Source organism: Vicia villosa, linkage group LG5, assembly GCF_029867415.1.
Source record: "Vicia villosa cultivar HV-30 ecotype Madison, WI linkage group LG5, Vvil1.0, whole genome shotgun sequence".
Taxonomy (NCBI): domain Eukaryota; kingdom Viridiplantae; phylum Streptophyta; class Magnoliopsida; order Fabales; family Fabaceae; genus Vicia; species Vicia villosa.
In genome coordinates this window covers 51,407,254-51,424,453 of record NC_081184.1, presented here as the reverse complement: position 1 = coordinate 51,424,453, position 17,200 = coordinate 51,407,254, and the positions used below count along the sequence as shown (strand labels likewise).

At 35.4% G+C, this 17,200-nt stretch overlaps 1 long non-coding RNA gene and 1 pseudogene across 5 annotated transcripts; both read left to right on the top strand.

Moving 5' to 3' along the window:
* Positions 1–1,751: 1,751 nt before the first annotated feature.
* LOC131601656 (uncharacterized) lies at positions 1,752–5,713 on the top strand. Of its 5 annotated transcripts, XR_009283763.1 has the most exons (11): positions 1,752–2,095; positions 2,226–2,458; positions 2,759–2,848; positions 2,963–3,139; positions 3,329–3,522; positions 3,863–3,963; positions 4,408–4,437; positions 4,567–4,741; positions 5,203–5,264; positions 5,362–5,414; positions 5,507–5,713. It is a non-coding gene; the product is annotated as an uncharacterized LOC131601656 (long non-coding RNA). The 5 variants fall into 5 exon arrangements; XR_009283762.1 differs by lacking the exon at positions 5,203–5,264; XR_009283760.1 differs by having other exon boundaries at positions 5,203–5,414.
* Positions 5,714–11,115: 5,402 nt separating this feature from the next.
* Positions 11,116–11,971, top strand: LOC131601655 (uncharacterized; annotated as a pseudogene).
* Positions 11,972–17,200: the final 5,229 nt, after the last annotated feature.

The following is a 17,200-nucleotide window of genomic DNA, read 5'->3' as shown; positions in this document are numbered from 1 at the left end:
CATCCAGTGAAAGCTACTGGCGTAAGGCTTACTAGACAAGAAATGAATGATGATCAAAAGAAGCTTTTCAAGAATCATCATAAATGATGGACTGTTTTGCTGAATGCTATCTCTCATGTTGAGTATGAGAAGATATCTAACAGGGAAACTGCCCATGATATATATGAGTCATTAGAGATGACCCATGAAGGAAACGCTTAAGTCAAGGAGACCAAAGCTCTTGCTCTAATCCAGAAATATGAAGCCTTCAAGATGGAGGACGATGAAGATATTGAAAAGATGTTCTCAAGATTTCAAACGCTAACTGCTGGATTAAGAGTTCTGGACTAAGGCTACACCAAGGCTGATCATGTAAAGAAGATCATCAGAAGCTTACCCAGAAGATGGGGTCCATTGGTGACTGCATTCAAGATTGCAAAGAATCTGAATGAGGTTTCTTTGGAAGAGCTAATCAGTGCCTTGAGAAGCCATGAGATAGAGCTGGATGCAAATGAGCCTCAGAAGAAAGGTAAGTCTATTGCATTAAAATCTAATATTAAAAAATCCACTAACGCTTTTCAGGATGAAGAAGTAGATTCTGAAGAATCAGAATCAGAAGAAGAAGATGAACTATCCATGATCTCCAGAAGGGTAAACCAACTCTGGAAGAGCAAGCAAAGGAAGTTCAAAAGCTTCAGAAGTTCAAAGAAGTTTGAACGAGGAGAATCTTCTGGTGGCAGAAGATCTGACAAGAAGAAGGTCGTCTGCTATGAGTGCAATGAGCCTGGACACTTCAAGAATGAATGTCCAAAACTTCAGAAGGAGAATCCCAAGAAGAAGTTTCATACGAAGAAAGGTCTTATGGCAACATGGGATGATTCTGAATCAGAATCAGACTCTGAAGGAGAGCAAGCTAACTTTGCAGTGATGGCTACAATGGATGATTGTTGCACCCCAAAATTTGCCCACATATTTATTCCCAACTGGTCTTTACTCAACATTCACATGCATCTTCCATTTAGGCCATCTAACATTCATACATTCATTAATCAAAAAACTTAGCATTAGAATCAAGGATCAGTGAAATTAGGGTTCCTAATCTCTTATATGGAGCTTGACAACATCTCAAATAAGGATCAAGAAGCAGGGGTTTATTTCCTTATGATTGTATTCATCAAATACTTTTGTTGGGATCAATTGGATTAGTTCTTGTTTCCTCATTCAGTTAGTAATCGAGAGAATCTTTCTTATTTGGTGTACTGCTTAAATTATAAGTCACGGGATACATGGCAAGACAGTGGATATGGGCTTCTCATCATCATTTAAGAAACAACTTGTCTTATTTATTTGGGATACAATTCATTCACTTTGGTTTGCATACAATAATGGGGATTTACACTACTACATTTTTGGCCTACTGCCACGCTAAAATTTTCCACAGCTCAGAAACTGTGGCCACATATATGATTTGGCCATAGTTATCAAAGCGTAGAATTATGTTATAAAATATTGAATCCGGAATATGAAACTGTGGTCTTTACTTCAATTGCCACGGTTATAGAAATGTGGATATTTTAAGCCGCAAAGAAAAACCGCGGCCTTATGATTTTGACTAAAAACCATATGACTCAAATCCAAAAATTTAGTGCCCGCCATGTTTTCCCTCTTTACTTTTTCGTTTCCCTCTTTCTCTTGTTTTATATTTTATTTTATTTTTTTAAATTAAAAAGAAAAAAAAAACTAAAACAAATAAACATAAAAGGGGATTAGGGTTAAGTGACCTTTAGGATTCTTCTCTTCTCCCTCTCACAATCGTGAAGCAGCAATGGCGCCGGGGAAAGCCTTTCTCCTCTAACGGAACCGACTTCATCACACAGCCACCGTGAACATACGAATTATCACCTCTCATCTCGACTCTCTTCTATCTCTGGTCTCCACGCGTTCTCAATCTCTCTCTTCTCAAATCCCAGGTTCTCTCTCGGTTCTCTCCGATCAATCGAAATCACGCCTCAACAAGAACAGAACACGACGATTGTAGGCTTTACTGATCAGAGAAGCTTTGACGGCTTCTTTCACGGCGGGAGACAGAAGAGAAAAAACGAAGGTCACCACTCAGGTACGTCTTCGACTTTTACGCTTCGTTTTCTCCATATCAAATTTCCTCCTCTTTTGCTTCTGAGTTTGAATCGTCTTTTGTGTTTTTCGTCTTTGTTCCTGTTGTTGATACGTGGATGGAGTTGATGCAGGTTGAAGGTTCCTTCTGAGTTTGTGAAGACTTGAAGGATCGATCGAAGAAGATGAAAAGGGGATGCCGTTTTCTTTTTCTTCTGCAGATTGATGAATGGTGACTGAAGGTTAAAGAAAAACAGTTATGGCGAAAGGTTGAATGAAGATTGGATCGAAAGAGATGGGGGTAAAGGGAAGGATTTCTGTTAGAGGTTGTTATGAGGTGAATTTGAGAGAAGGATTTCTGTTAACGGTTAGTTCTTAATTAACGATCCTTGATTGTTTATGGTTTTTTCTTTGATAAGTAAAAACAAAACAGACTTTGTTTCTCTAGTAAATTGAAATCCAGTTTTTGTATTGTTATTGGATTTTGATTTTGGAAGGTAAATGACAAAATTCAGATGTCTTGTTTATGTAATTTTTGTGTCGATTCCTCTCACCTTTGTTGGCATTTTTGAATTATTGAACTGTTGATTAAACATTAGAATTTGTCTTAAATTATGTCTACAAATCGTCATTCCCTGATGCATACCTATTGTTATTATATTATTAGGACAAGGTTTTGAAGATGCAAAACTCATAATTGAAGCCATAAAAAGTAAAGGTGTTGCATCTGTCGGGGCTGCTGGATTTTGTTGGGGTGGTGAGTGCTACTCATTCTACTCATTTTTGTATATCTTCCTTTGCTTAATGTTCGAAATGCAACTAAGCTTAAATTGAACTCACACAATGTAATATGTTTACTTCCTTTTCTCAGCTTAGGTTGTTACCATCAATTTAAGCATGCTTGTATGTTTTCAAGAAATAGGCCTATTGTCATTTCCTTAGTGACCATATTTATCTTCATACTGTGTTTGAAATACCACAAATGGAGGATCTTCCACAAGGTTACCGTCCTAAAGTTGGTGTCTGTCTCATCAACTCTGATGATCAGGTTTGTGTTCTGTTTTGTGGTATACCTATATCAATTGCATTTCATTGAGTTCTTTGATTCTGCAATGAGTATAACATTGCCTCTTCCTGATATCTATATCAATTGCATTTCATTGAGTTCTTTGATTGTGGTATACCTTTTGTGATGTTTTTTGGTTAATTAATTATGTGTTTTCAATCTATCTAACAGGTCTGAAATTGATCATTTGATAGCCCTTATGCAGTCAAGGACTGTAGATGCACCTATTAGGGGAGAAGAGTCCAGAAGTGGTTCCTTAGAACCTATGTTATCTTCTGGACAAAAGGAAGAATATCCCAAAAACACCTACTGTAGAAAATGGGATTGAAAACAATCTTGTATTATCTCGACATGTTGCTCCGAGTGTATGTGAACTTGCCTTAATATTTTATGCTTGAATATATATTTTGCTTGAATGTACATTTTGTTTGAATATATATTTTGCTTAGAGTTTTAATAACGCCTCATCATATAATATCTTGATATTATGCTGGAGTATCTATAATATTACTCTCATGGTTTATTTTCCTATGTAGTTAGGATTTGGAGCATTCATTGTAAAGGGCCAATTTTGCTTATCATTTTTGTATCAAATCATAACTATCAAACAATATTCAAAATTCAAAATCTTTATTCTTTTTCTTTTCTCATTATTGAAACCCTAATCTTGTTTAATAGTAGTTTGTGCATTTGAAATTACTGCAGCTCATGAAAATGGTTTTGTGACCCCAAGACCTCGTGGCAGATCTGCAATATATGGTATGGCACGTACACCGATGGTGTGTGTTTGATGACTACCGATGGTGGTAAGATATCACATGTTGAATTTTATATATTTTACTGATAAATTACAAATGTACAAATCAAAGCTTTGGTTTAAGCACATTTGACAACTTGCAATTGGGACAATTCTGTTCCTATTTTTTTCTTTCAATTTTCATAATACACCACTAATCTCTTGATTCCTTCTATATTTTTTCAATTCAATATCACATGGTTTGTAAATGATGGAATAATTCATGGAGGACGGAAAGAAAGACAGAACATAAACTATAGTCTCTGAAAGTGAAACTGATTGATTTGTTGTGATATGATGTAGTAGAAGTCACTTAATTCTAATTAAATATGAAAACAAATTATAAAATATAAAATAAATAGAAACCATTTCTAATAGATTATCTAAGATATGCTAATAGTGGTTATTGTTGGTGTTATGCTCTTTATTAACAAATGCTTTGATCTTGTTGCAGGTCAAGAAGCACCACACACCACTGCTGAAGGTTTGAACACCATCCATTTTCACCGTGATTTTAGTAATTTAAATGATAATGACACTAGTTTGTCTCACAACTTTACTAGTGCCCGATTTGTGCCATTACTAATAATAATCATTTAACTCGTGGTTGTAGGTTAAGTTATATGCTGACAACTTTAAATGGAAGGGTCCACCCAAGACTGCTGACCAGTGATCAAGTGCTTTTTGTGATGACTTGTTATTTATTTTTCAAAGGTTCTTCATACAGAACATATGCTAGAACCTAAACATTTTTTTGTCGTGTCGGGGCCGGAGCAGGAGCTCTTGAGGTATGATACTGTTACTGTTTTTTGTGTGTGATGGTGGTAACTTATATCATAGTCTCAGTAATGAAAATTATGATTTATCTATGTTCCGATAGACTGGACTTTTGAATTATGATAAAATTAATCTTTGATGCTTATGATAGAAAATTGATGTCAGTGTTGTCAATGTTGGATGATGGATGATGCCATGATCTGGCAAATAAGTATGGTGTTGTGGCCTATGGTGGTAATGCCATGGTGACAATTTTGACAACACTGGTTAATGCTAATCTGCATTGTATATACATTTGTGAATGGTGGTAATAAACAAATGGTAGATAAAATAGAGATGATTGGTGCTTTATTTTTAATAAGGTGTTCTTAGACTAGATCTTAGTGTGTGTGCATGTAATTGGGGTTTGAATTGAGGTTCTTCATTTTTTCACATTGTTTGTGTTATAAATAATTTGCATGTGGCTCTAAAGTTTGAGCATAAAAGTAGTAAAGGGTGTAATTATGGACCTCATTCTGAGTGACAGGTTTACAAGTGAGTGTGCACTAATTTTTTTCCTTTCAAGGTTCAGTAGATTTATTACAGTTGTATGTAACTAAAGTCATGTTTTTGTTTGTTTGTTTGTATGTAGTGTATTAGGTGGTAGTCATGGTGTCCCACGAGTTCATTACAAAGGACGACAAGGTGATTTCTATATTATGTGTTGTGAACGTTTTTTTTAGAGAGGGGTATGGGTTTATCTCTTGATGTTTTTGTAACCTGGAATTGTTTGGCAGGTCATGGATTTCTAGCAATTAGTTATCCTTCCTATAATTGTAATATGAGTGGAGCTTATCATTGTAAAGTCTCATCATACATTTAGAAATCAAAATTCTAACAAGGAACATTTCATAATTGTTATGAAATTATGACAATAGTTATTATGAATGTAATTATACAATGTGTCTTATATACTTTATTTTACAACTTCATTTTTTGTTTTCTATTTATGACTACACACAATGATATATATATATATATATATATATATATATATATATATATATATATATATATATATATATATATATATATATATATATATATATATATATATATATATATATATGAGGAGAGATCAAATTACACCCGAAGAGTTACACCACGAGTTACACTCGTTCAAAAACTACATCTCGAATTAATATTTTTTAAATTCAACCGTTGGATTGAAACATAATATCATATAGATCTTACCTATAAAGTTTGAGCTTAATCTATAATGATTTACTATGTCATTGAATTACATCAAAATTAACGTTATATGAAAGTTCATTTTGACGTTAATCTTTAGATATCTTGATGATATAGTAAATCATTATAGATTAAGCTCAAACTTTATAGGTATGATCTATATGATATTATGTTTTCAATCCAACGGTTGAATTTAAAAAATATTAATTCGAGATGTAATTATTGAACGAGTGTAACTCGTGGTGTAACTCTTCGGGTGTAATTTGATCCCTCCTCTATATATATATATATATATATATATATATATATATATATATATATATATATATATATATATATATATATATATTAAATGACATTTATGTAATGATACAGAAATAAACTGTGGCTAGATAAATGGTTTAGAAAGCATAACATATAACAACGGTTTTAAATAGGTGGCCATAACCAAACCGTGGCTATATGCCTAACAGTACTAGTTATATTCATGATACATAACAAATAACCATTTTTTAAAGTTCCAAAAGAGAAATCCCTTTCAATTTAACCAAACAAAAATGGATGCCTAACAGTACTAGTTATATTCATGATACATGAGTAAGCTAAGACTAAACTGGGCATATGCTTTACAGAAAGGAAAACATGTTCAACTGCTGCTAAAACTGGATCAATAATAAAGGCATCCGTAGTTGATATTGTCCCGATTGGTTCCACAGATAGCAAGACGGTATACAACGGTTCAGCTAGCATCAACACGTCATAATCGGTCCCTACAGCAAATTCAGAAAAGTCTCGCATTAATTTCCAGCATACTAACAGTCCAACAGGGATAGGTAATCAGAAATAAAATCAAGTGCACAGCTCAGCAATTAGCTTCTAAAATAACATAAAACCACACCACATTATCCTCACTAAACCCACTGCAGCAGTTCAAACCATTCACCCTTACTATATATTCAAATAAACCAAAACCAGCATTCAAATACATTCACTAATAACCAGTCCCACATCACGTATTTGTACCTAGATCAGAATCTTCAACATAATATAATCTATGCACACATCTTCACCATACGGTTCACTCACAGTTTCGTAACATCCAAGCCACATACTTCAGAATTCGACACCATGTCAATACCTTCTAGAAAACCTGCGCCAATTCAAATCAAGCTAGCTTATGTTAATTCCAACACAATCAGATACACCGTCCCACATTCAGAACAAAGCTACAATAAATTCTACATTATCCAGACATAAATCAAACCATAAAGGCCCTGCATACAAAAAAAGAACAGCAAACAATCAAACCTCACTGAGTCCATTCAAAAGAAGCAATTTTCCAATTTCCATGTAACTATAGTTCTAACTGTTTCTAACTAACTCCTAACATAAAAACCAACTTCAACCATCATAATAACCATTACTAATAGATTTCATAACCACCATAACAGAAATATAACCAATTACTACTAACCCCTAACTAACTTCCTAGCCAATTGGTAACTGCATAACAGAAAAGCAGAAGAGAGAAACAAACCTATATATATAAGACTCTCTTCATCATTCAGGATCCTTCACTTCATCTTCACTGCACCATCCTTTGAACTCACCCATTTTTACTCTCAGTTATTCACACTCCACACTTCTTCATCTTCCACAATTAACCTGAAAACAGGACAGAAAAAGGAGAGACTTAGAAGCTTTCACAACAAAAAAAATCGGAAAAAAGGAAAAACGTAACAGAATTGGAAGATACCTGTAACAAACTCTTCAATCTTTTCTCCCTCTCCCTTCAATCTTCAATTCTCCACAATTCACCATACAATCGTTCATTCTTCTTCTCTATCCTACAGAACCTCCATAACAAATTCATCTCAACTTCATCTTGATCCCTATCCATCGATTCATCACAAATTCTACCAACCGATTTCTCCAATCAGGCTCTGCACAAAAGAATCGCACACATAAAAGAACCTTCTCCATCTTCAACTCACCAATACACACAGAAATTCACATCCACGTTCTACAATTCATCTTCCTTCAATCTTCCTCTCTATCGGAACCGCGTTCTTCACCTTCATCCTTGATCACAAAATCACCTACAATCCTCATTCACGCAACTCTTCAATCGTCGTCGCTTAATCTAAGTTCAACGTTCATCCGCAACGACGAGCACTGCTTCGCACAACATCGACAACAATCAATCATCCGCACTCGCAAAAGAAAGCCAAGGAAGAAGCGGAGATGAGTTTGAATTGAAGAGATTTTTAAATGAGATCGGGACGAGAGTTTGAGTTGTGAAATCAGAGAGGTGAGAGCGAGAGTTAGAGAACTGAGATTGGGAGAAAAACGATGAAAGAGCGGAAGCGAGAACAAGGAATCGGAGAGACGGACGGAGAGGTTTTCGGTCGGAGAGGCTTAGTTCCACCGCCGCGCCGTTTCAATTGTGAAGAAGAAGAGAGAATAAGCTGAATGGTCACAAGGTAACCCTAGTCCCCTTTCTATATAATATAATTTTATACTATAGTTTTTTAATTGAATTAATTTGAATTTAATTGAGATATAATTAGGGTTTAATGTGAATGATTAGTGTACTAAAGTCCGAATATTAATTATAATTGAAGTAGTGATTAATATTGTTTGAAACTGAATAAAATTCTGATGAAATATCTGAATCATGAATCTGATAATTAAGACAATTGGACTAATCTGAAGACAACACGCTGGGCCACCGAATTTCATCCATGCACCTCTATTTTGGCCCATTGCAACCCGTTTTTGGCCAATAATCTGAACCAAATAATTCACTTTGGGCCTCTGTCTGCAGGCCTGACCAGCTTACTTGTCCACACCACCATTTCCAATTTTTACCCCCTGATCATATATTTTTCTTCTAAGAATTTAGGTATTGACATAGTTTTTGGTTACTAAATTTCTTTTGATAAAACAATAAAAATCATGATTTTCTAGGTAGATTTAAGTGATTTTAGGATTAATTTTAGTCTTAGAATTTTCTCATAAAAACCTCACAAGAAAAATACTAGTTTAGGCTTAGTAGCATTTAGGTTTTTTAGTATAATTTTGGCTTGAATTAGATTTCCCTTAACATTAAAAACTCATAAAAATAGTAGTATTTTTTAGACTAAATTTGTACTAATACTTGAATTGCTTCTCTTATGCTTTTGTATCATTTTCGTGCTATTTTCGTATAATTGTTGTGTAATTTTATTACTTGTTTTTGGCCATATTTTTGGCCTACTTTGTGAATATCATTTGTTTGCTCCTTTTAGAATTTAGTCACCATGTTAACATTAGACTTAGATTAGGATAACAATTAGGTTAGAAAATCGGTTAGTCCCCCTTGTTCATTCCTTTTTCTTTTCAACATTAAAACATTAACAAATAGAGATGCGAATCACATTAAGAAAGTGATAGAGAAATGAGTTGGATTCATTCCCTAATCTGTTTCTCAATCACATAGTGGCATAGAAATGAGTGGGATTCATTCCCTAATCAGTTTCTCGGTCACTACTTAATGGGAGAAAAATGAGTGGGATTCATTCCCTAATCTGTTTCTCGAACATTAATTAATGGGATAGAAATGAGTGGGATTCATTCCCTAATCTGTTTCTTGAACATTATATAATGGGATAGAAGTGAGTGGGATTCATTCCCTAATCTGCTTCTCGATCATTATACATTTTTATGTGATTCGAATCGCAAAGTAAATTCCCTTAAAAAACACTCAACCAAAAATACTTAAAACACTTAATAAAGGCTCGAATTAAAACAAAGTGACGAAGTGGTGCGAAACCTTGTATTGGGTTTTGTTCATCATGTAGTTACATAAAAAACACAAACCCATGTTCATTCTTTTGCCTTGTTAGGCACCTAAGAACAAGTTAAGTCCTTTCCAAAAGTAGGCGTATAAGTCTCCAAAGGTCGAGCATCGTGGATTGTGACCTTAACCGCTGTTCAACTAAAAAACACAACAAATGGAAACTATGGAGCCGAACTACGGTAGCTCTGATTCATGGTAAGGGATACGTAGGCATTGGGTCGCGGGGCCTAAGCGAGCACACTTGTAAATAATTCCTTCTTTTCCCCGTATTTATTTTGCATGCATTCGCATTTAGGTTTAGACATAGATATGCACCCTTTAGATAGAAACAAACATAGGTGGATACCATCGAGTACGATGGGCGTGAGGGGTGCTAGCACCCTCCCCTTGCGTAACCGACTCCCGTACCCTAGATTCTCTGGTCGCAAGACCCTGTTCTTGTTTAGAGTTAGGTTTCTGATATTCCTTTCCCGCGATGGGATGAATATATTAGTGGCGACTCTGATTCCATTTTTCGCGGTAGCGACAATGATGGATCAGAATCTACATCAGAATCAGATTCTGAAGAGGTATTTTCTGAACTATCTAGAGAAGAGTTAGTTTCCAGTTTAACAGAACTTCTGGAATTCAAGGCTCATCTTAGTATCAAATACAAAAAGTTGAAAAAGCAATTTAAATTTGAAACTAAGAAGCTGGAAGTGGAAAATTCTGAACTGAAGGAAAAAGTTTTAAAATTATCCAAAGATAGTGGATCTCCTTCTGAATCAGAAAAATCCATTCCTAGTCTCAATCATATTCTCACTACTAGAAATATGGGCTACGGCCACGCTAAAATTTTTCCACAACTCAGAAACTGTGGCCACATATAGGTTTTAGCTAGAGTCTTAAAAGCGTGGCCATATGTTTTGAAATATTGAATCCGGAGTGTGATACTGTGGCCTTTTCTTCATTTGCCACGGTTAACAAACTGTAGATATTTTAAGCCTCAAATAAAAACCGCGACATTATAATTTTCACTTCAAACTGTGGCCCAAGTCCAAAAACATATACTCCGCCAAAACTTCCCTCTTTTTTTTTATTTCCCTCTCAATAATAATTTTCTTTTCGGATTTTTTTTTATATTAAAAAAAATGAAAAAAATTGCAACCATAAATACAAGTGTCATACGTCTAACCTAATTTTGTTCTTTTAACCCTAAATTCAAGAACCCCTCATTTGACAATTCAGATTTCTTGTTCCAAACCCTAAATTCAACTTCACCTCCTCCACCGAATCAAACCCTAAAATCAAAGTTCCTCACTCACAGAAAAAGAAATGGCAATATCATCATCATTCACGAGCGTCCACATCATAACCTTCACACTAGATGTCTTTATCGGCCCATCCTTCAACCCCAACGACCCATCCGATAACCTAAACTCAGGTCCCAACTGCATCCCAACCACCGCCATCGCAGAAAACCTCGTCACCTTCCATATCTACTCCTTCAGCTCCTTCCTCATCTCCAACCTCGTCGCTCTCACACTCTAACAAGCTATTCGTCTCTCCCCCACTTCTCGTTGTAGCTCATGTCAACAAATCTGCTCTCCGTGTCGGTAAGCTTGTTTCTAGGATTGTATATGTTTCTGGTTGTGCTTTTCTTATGCTTACTCTTGCGAATGTTGTTCAGATTAAGCTTGGAACGCTTGCTTGTGGTAGTGAACATACGTTAGCGGTTGTTGTTCCGCTTTTCATCTTTGTTCATGTTGCATTGCTGGTTTATGTTAGTGTTGTTCTGTATGCTTTTACTCGTTAGGTTTTCTTTGTGTTATTGTAACTTTAGGTGAAATTAATGTATATTGAAGGATGGTTCTGTGTGGAGGACCAATAAGTTTACGGATTTTTCTCAATATCCTATTCTGGTAATGTGTTGAATACATACTCCCGGTGTAATACAATACTGTTTGTATGACATATCTTATATTGTCTGTTACATTGGTGAGAAAAATGAAGTTAATCTAGTCTGATTCAAACATTAGTATTCTTGAATATTCATTAAAGACTCATAAAATGATAACAGGGTGGAGATTGTGAAGTACCAATTTTATCTATTTGTGCTAAATGCCTTTTATGACCAGTAAACTTACCAGATCCATTAAGCTGCAAGACTGATTTTTCCTTTTCATTTCATATGTCAGGGAGAATAAGCAGCTATCCAAGTACGGTGACACCAAAACTAAAAAAGCTCATAGAGGCAAATCCTATATTTTGTGATAAGCTTATCTTTCTTGCATTTAAGTCATCAAGATTGCGGACATTAATCAATCAAAGGTATATAGATCCTTACATAAAATTAATTGTTGCTTATATTACTTGATTAATGGCAAGAATTAAGAAGTTTTGCCACATTTTTCATTAATTTTAATTGTTGGACTTTGTGTGTTATGCCTTGGCTTCTCTATTATTAATCTTTCTCCTCCTTTTGTTAATTCAGTTTGAACTGGCAGCACCAGCATCATGCTCTACTTTCTCATTGATGTTGTCCCTGCAGAACACGATAAATGGGACTATCATGCCTTTGAAGCCCATTTGGATTCAGAGGGAAGAATCTACGCGAGAGGCTCTCAGGATATGAAGTGTGTTCGTATGCAGTATCTTGAAGTTGTTCGTAGGCTGAAAGAATGGGGGTTTCAACCCAAGTGAAGTATTTATTTGGCTTTTGCTCCTGATGAGGAGATTGAAGGACATGATGGTGTTGAAAAGTTTTCTCTTTCTAGTGTTTTTCAGGATTTGAATGTTGGTATAGTGCTTGATGAAGGTATAGTATAAATAAACACTTATACTGATAAGCACTTATAAGTTATTTTATATGTAATTGTTTGTAACTTGTGGAGCATTGATTTGAATTTGAACTCATTTCTTAATTCAATTCAACATTGTATTCACTTACAAAACAAAGGGTTGGCTTCTCCGGATGACCATTACAGGGCGTTCTATGCGGAGAGGAGTCCATGGTGGCTGAAAATCAAGGCCGTTGGGATTCCGGGACATGGTGCCAAGGTTTATGATAACTCGCAGTTCGACTTGATCAAGGATGGTTTGAAGGCCAATGGGGAAGTTATTTCTATTAACATGGCCTTTTTGAAGGTTGGCACTCCTTCACCTACAGTAAGTCAACCAACTCCAATATTCCATCAAAATGGCCAAACATGTCTTGTAGAGTGTTAAACTTTATAGTATAGTTATATGTCATTATACCATAATCTTCGATGTTGCAAACAAGTGCAAAATGTCTCTTTAAATATTGTGTTTGTTATGCTTATGAGTTATGACACTATTAACTGGACAATAATACATTACGGAAGGACTTGCTTACAAGACAGTTTTGCTTGTGACTCATCAAGTTGATTTCCGTCCAGTATTTGATTCTATGTTGTTAATCTCGGAATGCGGCGCGGTGCGGTCAACCTCAAAATGGGAGCGGCGCGGAAATCGGGAGCGACGCGGGCGCTATTTAAGCGATGCGGCCACTAAAAAATAAATATTTTAATGGCACTTATATAGTTTTTTTAAGAGACTAAAAAATAAATATTTTAATAGCACTAATATATTATTATTTTTAGGGGATTAACTATCATTATTTATTATTTATTACTAATGTTTTTTTCAAAAAACTAGTACTTATATTACTATACTTTTATAATAGTAGATTCATAGGTGGATACAGCTATTACATTGGAAATAGTTTTTTCTTTTTCTGACTTTTCAACCCACTTTCTACATTATTTTATTAATTAAATACTTACTTATCTTTCTCCACTACTTCATCTCTTCTTCTTTCCACTACTTCATCTCTTTTCTCTCCCTGAATCACCCACTTCATCTTTCTCCACGGCTTCATCCCTTCTTTCAGAGAATCATCCCACTTCATCTTCTTCTCCATGACTTCATCTCTGCTCCATCTTCTTCTCGCGACTTCATCTCTCCTCCATCTTCTAACGTTTGAAAACGAGTTTTCAGCACAACTCGTTCGAGTTTACCGAGTTCGATAACATATACATCCGACCCCATCTGAAGCGCCGCTTTGGGCCGCATCCGACCCGCGTCCGAATCCGCGATCTCGGCCGCACCAGCCCTAACGCGGCAGCATCACCCTAACGCGCTAAACCGGTACGACCGGAAGCGGCTGTCTCCTTTTTTCCGCATCGCGCCGCGATAGCTGCCGCACCAGCCGCGATTAACAACAGAGATTTGATTATGTTTTGGTAATTTTATACATCATTGAAACAATGGTTATGTTTATGTCATTGATCTAAATGAAAAATAGAACATTATTTTATAATCTTTGGCTAACTGAAAATTATGCATGGACATGTGATAACAAGTTGTACAATGAATGGTGGACTTGTTTGTTGCTCCTATTTTGTTTTTCATTTATTATGTAGTTTTTGTCTTGTAAAAAACTTGATGATTAATGGTCCAAGCTCAGTTTTCTGTCTCCTTTTCTTCTTGTAGTCATGCAACATTGGGACTCTACAAAAAGGTTATTTATCGAGCTCCAAAAGCTTTAAATAGGTACTGTCACTGGTTGAACTTTTGGCCATCTTGAATTGTTGTGTAACTTTGTTTTCAAGTTTGCAATGGTAATGTGCAGGTGGGAGATGTCCGCGCAGCCCAAGGTTGTTGTCAAAATTGAAAGTGAGGAAGATATGCTGGCTTTGCAAGTATGTATTGTTTGATTCTTAGGGAAATCTTGTGCTATATTTGCTAATTTTGTGTAAAATGAACCTGGACAATATACTAAGTTTGATTAGTCATGGTCCAATGATATGTATAAATACTTTGGCAGTGCATATTTTCCTTATATTTGGTGTCATTTGCTAACATCGTGATGCTTGAAGGTAAAATTCCATTAGAAAAATCTCATTAGAGATTATAGCCTACATTTCTAATAACAATTTTGTTAAATTAACTTCTGTATTTTAATGTTAATATATAACAACTGAATGAAGAGTTTTATAGGAAAAAATACATTTGGGGCTGCTTTAGTTTTACTGCTAGTCTGCTACACTTCTACTAAGTGTGAGTGTCACATTAATTTCACTTCCCTCAGCGTGATCGATACCTATAAGAGATGTGGTATAGCTACTCGACTTGTCATCGCCGCCGAGAACGACATGAAAGAGGTCTTTAGTACTAAGTACATGCTAGTGCATTTCCTAGATTATGTTGATTGATCACATGTTCTTGGTTCTAAAATTCTACTCTAATTCGTTGTATTCTTATTGTGTTAGTCAGAAGAGTTAATTCTGAGTAAGGGTAGTGCATGTCCCCAAGTGCAACCCTGCAACTTTTCATTTCGAGAAATTACGGTACATCATTGATGCTGAGGAGACTGCTTATGTCATAAGGAAGCAATTTTAGGTATATGATCCTATAATCCAATTCACTATTTATAGATTAATAGTTATTTGTGTATTAAATGTAGCTATGGATTTACACTTATCAAACAAAGGATTTCAATGCTATACAAGTAATTCTAATTTATTAATACTTAATGTGAACTTTACCCGTTCCTGAATTTTGATCCATGTATTGTTAAAATTAATATTAGTATTTTTTTGATTTGGAGTACATTACAATTGGCCATTGAGAGCACGTGCAAATGATACATTACTTTTGAAAACATGTCTGTGTGAATCCATTATGAAACCTCTATATGTGCTAAATATCTATATCTATGTCCAACTGCATGTGGCTGAAGAGTATAGACTTGTACCAGATACATTGTATTCGACAGTAAACTACATTGATCGGTATCTATCTGGGAATGCCATGAGCAGGAAACAATTACAATTACTTGGAGTTGCTTCTATGATGATTGCATCGTAAGGAAGCCAACAATTAGGGAAGAAAATTATCATATATGGAGTATGATTTATAATTAACCACTTCTAGGGATGATGATCTGTTTGTAGTGTTTATAACAAGTCTTTGTCACTCAAGTTTTTATATTTAGTTTTGGTTCAGGTTTATTAGATATATAATGTACTTAGTCAATCATATACTGATGCTATTGTCATTGATGTGTAAACAATAAAATAATTTGTATTCATAAAATTATAGTAATCAAATTTTAAATTCTTTAAAATTGGCGCAAGTGATTGGTGTGTTGGATTAATACAAGCCACTAAATTTATTTACATTAAATTTATATTAAACAGTGGCAAGATAAATGGTTTAGAATCCATAACATATAACCACGGTTTTAAATCTGTGGTCATAACCAAACCGTGGCTATATCTTGAACAAAAACTGTATGTTAAATGTTAAATTGAAACCGTGGCTTTACCATATGGCCACAGTTCTATAATCATGGCAAATACAAACCGCGACCTTAATCAAGCTACCTAAACCGTGACCTAAAAAAGCCACGGTTGTCAAAAAGGCGTGGTCTATACCAAAAAACCGTGGACTTTACTTTAGGCCACGGCCGCATACTCCACAGTTGGATTTCCGTGGCCAAACTGTGGCCTCAGTGTTACGTCACGGTTATTTTGCATATAGCCTCAGTTTCTCAGTTTCTCGAGCTTTAGAAAGTTCCTATCTATAAGTATTGGCAGAAGTCATCTTGCTTCTATGATATATGGTGTTTCTGGAAACAAAAGGTTTGGTTTTGGCTATGAGGGTGATACCTCACATAAATTTGAACCTGTTGATGATTTGAAAATCACATACAAGCCATTGTATGATCAGTTCAAATATGGCCACTCACATGATATCAAGCTCACATCACATGCACAGAGTTTTAACACTACACACACCAAGAAGCATGTGACACAACCTAAAAGATATCATGCTGCCAAACCCAAAGAATATCATGTTGTTCCTCCTGTTACTTATAATGCTAAACCCAAGTTCAATCAGAACTTGAGGAAAACTAACAAGAAAGGACCCAAGAAATTGTGGGTACCTAAGGAGAAGATAATTTATGTTGGAGATATCCTTAGCAGCAGAGAAGACAAAGCACAAAATGTCATGGTACCTGGACTTTGGGTGCTCGCGACACATGACGGGAAGAAGGTCTATGTTCCAAGACCTGGTGCTTAAGTCTGGTGGAGAAGTCAAGTTTGGAGGAGATCAGAAGGGCAAGATTATTGGCTCTGGAACCATAAGTATTGGTAACTCTCCTTCCATAACCAATGTACTTCTTGTAGAAGGATTAGCGCATAACTTATTGTCCATAAGTCAATTAAGTGACAATAGTTATGACATAATCTTCAATCAAAAGTCTTGCAAGGCTGTAAGTCAGAAGGATGGCTCAATCCTATTTACAGGCAAGAGAAAGAACAACATTTATAAGATTAATCTTTCTGATCTTGAGAAGCAGAAGGTGACTTGCCTTATGTCTGTTTCTGAA